Here is a 1,101-nt window from a genome sequence, read left to right as displayed (position 1 = left end):
AGGGAAGGGAAGGGAAGGGAAGGGAAGGGAAGGGAAGGGAAGGGGAAGTGGAGGCACATGCCATACTGGACCTCTACTTACTATGATAATGTTACAGCTAATTAATACTGTTAAAAACAACTGTCCAAAATGTTATCACAATGTTTATTATAAAGAATGTATAAATATTTGCCTTAAGACACACAAATATATGAACAAAACATACAATAATAAAAAAATGAACAAAAACCAGACTGAAATCAAACTGTCCAGAAAGTAAAAAGTGTGTAATAAATTTTACACTTCAGACTAATTCATTTTAAACCAATAACAAATACAGTGGAAAATAACCCATATACCAATGCAAAAATTAGAAGTCAATACTAGATATGGAGTAGTAAGCTAATTCATTAAAAACAAAACAAAACACAAAACCACAAAACCAACCACAGAGTAAAACCAGCTAAGTTTTCTTCTTTTGTACAACTTTGTTACACTCTTATTTCTATCTTGTTTAATTTCATGTTTGTTGAGATTAATCTTTAGTGTAATTCAAAGAATGCACCTGACCACCATACCGATGAATCGAAGAACCCACAGAAGATCATAGTCCTAGATCCCAACTCCAAGCAAGTGAAAAATAAAACCAGAGTATTGGAAGCACTAGTGGAATAGGAACAATCCCGAAAAACAATGGAAACATCTAATGATTAGCTTGTAATAAAACCATGAGAAAAAGAAAAAGGGGGGATTGTGAGAAATGAATGAAGCGGTTTTATTACAAGCAGGGTTTCCATAATTTCCTAGTGGTGGGAAGTTTTTTTTGTGTGTGTGATCAGGGGTGTTCTGTAGTTCCTGTGGCTGCAGTTCTGTTACAGCCACGACCTGTTAATAGTTGTAATCATGTTGCTGTTGTTTGCTATTGCTGTGTGTAGGCGAACCGGGAAGCCTGTAAGGCAATGAGACCAGCCAGGGCTCATTGCCAAGGGACCATGCGGCCGGGACAGGGAAACAATCTGATAGGATGGTTAAAACAACCAATGGACTGGAAAAGAGAAGTGTGAGCCTGCCCTGAGAGAACCAATCGGGCTCAAGAAAAGGCTATATTGCCTTTTACGGAAG

This window comes from Empidonax traillii, unplaced genomic scaffold (assembly GCF_003031625.1).
Source record: "Empidonax traillii isolate 1590-97213 ecotype Southwest subspecies unplaced genomic scaffold, ASM303162v1 scaffold267:size678996, whole genome shotgun sequence".
Lineage (NCBI taxonomy): Eukaryota > Metazoa > Chordata > Aves > Passeriformes > Tyrannidae > Empidonax > Empidonax traillii.
Note: the sequence above shows the minus strand (reverse complement) of the source record.